General features: G+C 50.5%; 1 protein-coding gene across 14 annotated transcripts in view; it reads left to right on the top strand.

Annotated features, from left to right (window-relative positions):
- Baz2a (bromodomain adjacent to zinc finger domain 2A) overlaps positions 1–7,106 on the top strand; it is a 43,480-nt gene that overhangs the window by 2,448 nt on the left and 33,926 nt on the right. For 4 of the 14 annotated variants that reach the window (XM_029561241.1, XM_017796967.2, XM_029561246.1 and 1 more), the window contains exon 2: positions 2,300–2,384. The exons of 3 other annotated variants lie outside the window; for them this stretch is intronic. The gene's annotated coding sequence lies outside the window, so the exon portion shown is untranslated. Of the gene's footprint in view, positions 1–1,066; positions 1,085–2,296; positions 2,385–2,805; positions 2,996–3,684; positions 3,791–7,106 lie in introns of those variants that run through there. 7 more of the 14 variants (XM_029561245.1, XM_017796969.2, XM_029561247.1 and 4 more) reach the window with 5 other exon arrangements.

The following is a 7,106-nucleotide window of genomic DNA, read 5'->3' on the forward strand; positions in this document are numbered from 1 at the left end:
CCCCCCCCGAACTAAGAGACTGGGTGTCAGGATTTGTTTCAAACTATTCTGAGTCATGATCCAGGGCGTTAAGAGAGGTGAGGGTGGTCGGCCCATGGTGCTGGGGTTGGATGCCAAGGAGTCTCTGGAAAGGGAAGAAGGAGGTAGAGCTAGGGTGTGCACCACCACCCCTCATAGCCCCAGCTATCTAGCTCCAGAGTGCCTGACACTACGGAAGCTGGCCCCAGAGTCAGGGAGGTGCAGCAGGACCATCGAGAGGGGAGAAACAGGTAGTAGGTATTTTCTCCCCTTCATTTCTTATCCTCTGTCCTGCCTTGAGGGTTCAGTCTATTCCCTAGATACTCTTCTCCCAAATTGCAGATAAAATGACCATTTGTCCCTTTCTCTTTTTAGTAGCTTCTTAAAGCAAGGCGTGTCAGATAATCAGCTATATCTTATGGGACTGAGAAATGTTTGAGACATATGGGGTCAGTCTGCCCTGTATTGTCTAGATTTGGGCCGTGGTGGGGCTGGGGAACACAATTGCTGCATGAGGTGGCAGTAGGCAAAAAGTAAACACCCAGCTTATGGGCATATTCCCAGCCTACCATTATCCTTCAGACAGCTAGGAGGATCCCAGATTAGGCAGGATTTTATTCAGGGTTGAAGGTGACTGTAGAGTCTCTGTACCAGATAGGAAAAGTGCATCCTGCCTCATTTTCTAATCTCAGGGGGTCTTTGATCCTGTACCTTTTTTCCCAACCTCTCCGAGCTGGGATAGGACCCAGAGGTTGCCCTGGAGACTAGGCCTGGGGCTCGGAAGGGGTGGGGACAGTCAGTGGTGCACAGGAGTAACCGGCTCTTCCGGAGCCTAGTGGAGCCAGTGGTGGGTGTCTGTGGGTGTGTGGTGGTGGAGCGAAGGGGTGTGGTCATGGCCGTCCGACTGGTGCAGGCTCCTCCCTTGCCTGCCCAGTCTGGGACTGGCTGGCCCTATGATTGGGGATGGGAGGTAGGAAGATTTTCTCATCTGCCCTGGAAAAGGAAGAGGAGAAACAGGGATACCAGCTTTCCTCTACACCTTCCTCCTCCCGGTCCTGTCTTTCAGGTGCCAGTTCCACCCTACCTGTATTATTTTTATTTTGGGGACAGAGAGTTGTTTAGCAGAAGTTTCCTTGGCCTCTTCTTTCTCCAGAAGGAAGGACTCCTCCTTTGAGGGGAGCCTCTACTTAGGGACTTGAGGTTAGCAGACTGTTGGAGGGGTGAGTTGTATCCCCTTGTCCCCAGGTCCTTTTGGTTTTTCTAGACAAGGTCTCACCAAGTAGTCCTGGTTGGCCAGGACCTCCAGGATGTAGCCCAAAGGAGGCCTTGAGCTCATGGCCATCCTCCTACTTCTCCCTCTCCAGTGGTGGGATCACAGGTGTGCACCACCATGCCTCCGTTTTGACTGAAAAGAGAGAAAGATTTTGGTTTCTGTGTTCTTCCCTTGGTAATCTGCTTGTCTCAGAAAGTGAGAAACCACCTTAGCCTCTGTTGGCCCACACCTTTGTAAGGGCTTTGGTAAAAATGATCTTTAATCCTCTCTGAATTATTTGTAATGATGGGTGGAGTCTATCCTCAAAACTCAGAAAGAGCCCACCTCTCTGGAGGAAGAAAATCCAATGTAGACTGATGGTTTTGGCCCCACCTTAATCTGCCCACACCCAGTTTTCCAATTTCTTGGCATTCCCCAGAGGAAAATGTATTTGTTGATACCCCCTAACCTGCCAGAGTCATTATCTTTTTTTCTATTGTTGCTCTTCCAACAGGTATTCGGTCTTAGCTTTGCATAATGTAGGCAATCATTCATATTATAGAACTTCACTGCACTGGATTGGGAATTATTGTGAAACCAACCCACAGTCTTGGACTGTAAGGAAAGAAAATGAAGTTTCTTTCTAATCACAGTGTATCTAATGTGTGAACTTGAAGAAGTCCACTGAACCTCTCTGGGCCTTAATTTCTTCATCTCACAAATGAAAGGTTGAATTAAAAAAAAATTCAATGAGCTGTCATATATGACACTGTTGACCCCCGCAAAACATATTTTAGGTGAAAGCCAAACTTAATCCTTTGCTAGGTTTTACTTTCCTGTTCCTAGAGGATTTTTACACAGCTATGTAGCTTTATCAGAAAAAGTAGGGAACTGTAACATGGACATTTGGGACATTTTATTTGTTGGTTAGTTTTCTGCTTATCTTCTACATTTTGGCCACTTTTAGGCTAGATTCAGGTCTTGACTCTCTGGAGCCAGAGCCGAGCCTCTTTTCCTCATGTACAGGAGGAATCTTTTGGACGTTCAAGGCCCTGCAGATGTCACCAGGAAAGTGGTGATCCAAACAGAATCAGTTTGCTCCCCCCGGACAGAGGTGAGTGGACTTCTGCTTCTCTCCGTCCCTTTACCTGAGGTAAATCGCTCCGGAACTAACCGTCAACTTTCACTTTTTCTCACTACCCTGTCCAGGAAGTAAGCTGTCCCCCGAAACTGTCTTCCAGAAGCCCCCTCAGAGTTAGGAAAGCAGAACCCACGTATCTTTGGTTAACCTTAGGACTGTGGCTCGCCTTTCAGTTTGCCCTGGGGTAAAGCAAGACTAGAGCCCGCAGTGAGATGCAGGAGCCAGTGAGATGCAGGTGCCCAGGAGACTCAGAGCGGCGCTAGGACCCAGATCCGGGTCTGGAGGAGAGACCGCTGGGCGCTAGGACCCAGCGGCCGCGGCCTCGGAGGGCGGCTCTGCAGGCCGCGGCTTCCCCGCCCCCTCAGGCTCCGACTCTCTCCTCCCCCGCCGGCCATGTTGGCTCCGCTCGGGCCCCGGGGTTGAGCCGCGACCCCCTCCCCCCTCCGGGACCCCGGACCCCACCTCCCATACCCCTCTCCCGGCGGGCGTCTCCTCCCCTCCCGGCGCCCGGAGTGTGGCCATGTGACCCGTCTGATCCCCGGGGAGCCCCGAGCCCCGACCCCGGCTGGACGCCGTCGCCTCAGGTTTGTGGGATCTGTGGCCGGGGCCTGAGGGCAGGGTGCCCGGCGTCGGCGTCCCCGGCTTCCCTCGGGGAGCTGAGGCTCTGGTGCGGCCGGCCGGGAGCCTGCCCCGGCGGGAAGCTGACTGCGCTCTGCTGGGCCGTAGCCCGGCGGGGGATCTTCTTGCCCTGGGGGCAACGGGCCGCCAGGCTGCGGGGCCGGGCGGTGCGGGGCCGCGGGGCGGTGGAGGCTCCCGGCGCGACGCCGGCGCTGAGGAGGCGGCGGAGTTGCCTACCGGCTGGTGGAAATAACTCCACTCGGGGAGGAATCCCCGGGAGGGGCTCCACCTCGTGGGATGGCGGTGGGGCTTGCCCGCGTGCGAGGGCTGGCTGCGGGGGTTCCCTGAGTGGTTACCTGGAGGGTTGGGGGAGCGGGGCGTTTCGGCCGTGGGGAGCGGAGGGCAGCCGGGGTTTCCGGGAGGCCGAGGTGACTCCCAGGGGAGCCCTCGCCTTAGAGGGCCTGGCTGGGGATGTGCGGCGCGGGGCGCGGGACTCGGGGTCCCCGCGTCCCTGGAGAGTCCCCCGCCCTACGTGGAGGGTGAGTGCCCTGGTGGTAGGTGTCCGGGTTTGAATTGGGCTGAGGACTCAGAGGAAGAATAAAGAGGGATTCCTTTCCGAGGAAATCCTTCTCTGAGGGGATCCCCGTTTCCGTAGCAGGCAGAAGCGATGCTCTCACATCATCCCTTTCTTTCCCGGCGTTCCCGATTTCCAGAAGGCAATGCCAAGAGCAGGCATCCTTTGTGGAGCTTATTGGAGTGAGGTGAGGGATTTGTATCCTTCGGGGGGAGTGATGGAGGGATAGCTTCCACCACCTCCATCTGTACACAAACTGCCCCTCCCCCAGCCTCCCGCAGGAAGTGGCCGGGAAATGGCAGCTGTGCGTTTGCTGCTGCGTCTCTTGTTTTGAGATGTCCATTTTAATCTGATTTGGTTTCATTTTCTAAGGCCTTCTGGGCAAGCTTGGATCCTGCCAACCTGTGGCCTGAGAGACCTTTCGTTACACTTTTTTTTTTTTTTTGGTAACATTAATTTGTCAACTACTAGTCAAGTATGGTTGACTCACTGATCTTGATCCTCTGGCAGAATTCAGTCTTCTAGTCTGGATCACGCGCCTTCCCCCGCCCCCAGCTAGAGGTCATAGAGAATCAACAAAGTTATCCACCAGCAGTGCACATTTGGTACAAGAGGTGCAAATTCAGCGTAGAAAGCTGCCAGAAAGGCTTAGGATCTCTTGTGGAAGGAGAGTGGCTTCTTGGGATCCTACTTAGTATGTTCTCAAGTATGACAGTTTATTGTAGAGCATCTGAGCAAATGAACTTGTGAAAATTAAAAAGGTAGAGAAGTGGAAGAGGAGGAAGTGAGGAAGATTTAACTTTATGATTTGTGTATGATTAGAATGTGTGTGTAGGGATGATTGATTAAAGACAGTGGTGAACTTGTTCTTCGGTGGTGATTCTAACCTAAGGAGAGTACTGCAGGGAAGCCTGCTAGTTGACTTGGGTTGCTGGAGGTTTTACTTTATACAGGACTAATTAGAAGAATTTGCTATCATGACTTAAGTCTTCTGTCCATAAAAGAGCATCACTTGCATCACTTATCCTTGGAAAGTGGAAGGTTTCTCCTGTCCCATGCATAGTCATGTACCTTCATTCATATTCCCCCCCTTTCTCTCTCTCTCCCCCTCCCCCTCCCCCCTCCCTCCCTTTCCTTCTCCCTGTCTGGTAAAACTGGAAGGTTTCTTAAAAAATTTTTTTTTCTTTAAAGATTTTTTTTTTTTCTCAAACAGGGTCTCACTGTGTAATGCCGGATGGCCTGGAACTTGCTGTATATACCAGGCTGGCCTCCAGCTCTTGAGATCTGCTTTCCTCTGTCTCCCCTAGATTAAAGGTGTGAGCCACTGATCCCAACTAAAGATTAAAAAAAAAATTTCTTTTTATATTTTCGTGTATTCGTGTGCCGTGTGTATTCAGGTGGCTAAGGAGGCCAGAAGAGGGTGTTGGATTCCCTAAAATTGAAGTTGCAGGCCATTGTGGAGTCCCCTGATGTGGTTGTTGGGAACCAAACTCTGTACTCGTAACTGCTAAGTTATCTCTTCAGGCATCCCCACCCTCACTCCCACTCCCTTTTTTTCAGACAAGGTCTCACTATGTAGGGCTGACTGGCCTGGCACTCACTATGTAGACCAGGCTGGTCTTGAACTCAGAGAACTCTACCTGTTTCTGCTCTATGCTCCTGAGTGCACCACCAGGACTGGCCTGTTTTTTAGACTTCTTAAAATTTTTTTTTGTCTTTTTTGAGACAGGGTCTCCCTGTAGCCCTGGCTGTCCTGGAACTCGCTATGTAGACCAGGCTGGCCTCGAACTCACAAAGATCCGCCTGCCTCTGCCTCCCAAGTGCTGGGACTAAAGGCGTGCACCACCATGCCCAGCTAGATTTTTTGTTTTTTAAAGGCAGGATTAGGCTGGCCTGGGCTGGTTTTGAACTTGTAGAGATCTCCTGCCTTTGCCTTTTCTTCCACCTCTGCCTCTGAAGTGATGGGATTATGGACACCACCATGCCTGACCTAACCAAGAGATTTATTCTAAAGGGTAAGGTGATGGACCGTATGCTGCATATCCATTTTGTTGACAGTTGGGTTTGGTTAGGGACAAGAGTTTAAATTTTGAGAATTGGGGCTGGAGAGATGGCTCGACAGTTAAGGGCCTATATACCTCTTCCAGAGGACCTGAGTTCAATTCCCAGCAACCACAACAGGTGGTTCACAACCAGCTATAACTCCAGCTCCCTGGGATCTGGTGTCTCTGGCTTTTGTGGGTACTTGCATTCATGCATAGACCCATACACAGACATACACATATAATTAAAATTTGAGAGTTGAAGTATTGAGATCATTTGAACTGTCTTGAAAACTGCATGAACCTGTCATTGAAATCATTCTGTCATTATTTTCCAGCCAAAAACCTGCCAGAGGATATAGATCCATTGATCAGAGATCAAGAATAGGAATAGATTTATTTTTATTTTCTGTGTATGCGTGTATTGCCTGCATGTAGGTAAATGCACTGTGTCGTGTAGTGCCTGAGGAAGTCAGAAGAGGGTGGCGGATCCCCTGGGACTGGAGTTACGGACAGTTGTTAGCTGCCATGTGGGTGCTGGGATTCGAACCCGGGTCTTCTGCAAGAACAACCAGTGTTCTTAACTACTGAGCCATCTCTCCACCCCAGGAATAGATATTTGTGATTTTGTAAAAATGGTGTCGTCACAAGTAAGATCCAGTCGTTGTGCTCCTTGCTAGGGTGTCTGATATTCTGGAAACAGTGAAAACAATTCTTTCTGGTGCCAGGATTGCCCTTTTGATGTAAACTGGTTGGTTTGTTTGATCTGGATGACTTTAGGCTTCTGTGGGGAGGAGGGTGCTAGGACTTAAACTCAAGGTGTCAATGCATGCTAGGCAAGTGGTCTATCAGTGAGCCACATCTCCCACATTGGTTTATTATTTCTGTTTTTAAAATTACATTATTTTGAGTGGTGTGTGTGTGTGTGCGTGCGTGCTTGCTTGTATGAGCAAGTGCTCATGCAATGGTGTGTGTGTGTGGAGATCAGAACACAACTTGCTATGGCCAGTTCTGTGTGAGTTCTGGGGCTTGAAATCAGGTGGTCAGGCTTGTTGGCAATTGTCTTTACCTCCTGAGCCATCTTGCTGGCCCCACCCACACTGATTTTTAAAGTTCCCCTATCTTTATTCCTTGCTTATTTAAATTGAGGCCTGACAGAATAGTACATAGATTTTCCCTGTTGGGAAAGAGGGAAAGAGGGAAGAGTGCCAGAAATAGAGTTCAGTGGTTAGAGCACTTGCTTACCATGCGTGAGCATGAGTTCAAGGCACAACATCTGACCCCCATCCCACACAGTAGCTTCATAATTGAAGCTTTCTTGTAAAAATGGTTGCTTTTTTTGGTCTTTTTGAGACAGGGTCTCCCTGTAGCCCCAACTGTCCTGGAACTCACTATGTTAAACCAGGCTGGCCTTGAACTCACAGAGATCCGCTTGCCTCTGCCTCCCGAGTGCTGGGATTA

This window comes from Nannospalax galili, unplaced genomic scaffold, assembly GCF_000622305.1.
Source record: "Nannospalax galili isolate Female #2095 unplaced genomic scaffold, S.galili_v1.0 scaffold753, whole genome shotgun sequence".
In the NCBI taxonomy this organism is placed as follows: Eukaryota; Metazoa; Chordata; class Mammalia; order Rodentia; family Spalacidae; genus Nannospalax; species Nannospalax galili.